A 496-nucleotide genomic window follows, 5' to 3' on the forward strand; every position below is an offset into this window, starting at 1 on the left:
GAGATAGGGAGGCAGAGACAAGAGGATGCTTAGACTGTGCTGGTCAGCCACTTAGACAAAACTGGCAAGCTATGGGTTCAGTGAGAGACCCCGTCTCAAAAAAATAACATGAAGAGTGATTGACAGACACCCAACATCAGCCTCTAGCCTCCATATACACAGCTACACATATATACACACAGACATACACAGTACACACAGAGACATGCAGTGATACACTATAGATATACATACACACACACACACACATGACTGACTTGCAGTGGATGATACAGTGCAATGGTAGAGGGGTTGCCTTGCCTACCTGGTGTGAGGCCTGCTGGGGAGGGCCAGCACCACAGAGGAACAAACAGATCACATGATCAAAGTTGATGTCTACAAAATTAGTTTTGGTGGAGAATGGGAGAGCAGGAAGAGCAGGAGACCGAATTCTAAAACAGTAGTGGTGTTCATGAGTGGCTTGTGAGTAATGTTTACCATGGGAAACTCAGAGGTA

This window comes from Grammomys surdaster, unplaced genomic scaffold, assembly GCF_004785775.1.
Source record: "Grammomys surdaster isolate TR1022 unplaced genomic scaffold, NIH_TR_1.0 373, whole genome shotgun sequence".
Lineage (NCBI taxonomy): Eukaryota > Metazoa > Chordata > Mammalia > Rodentia > Muridae > Grammomys > Grammomys surdaster.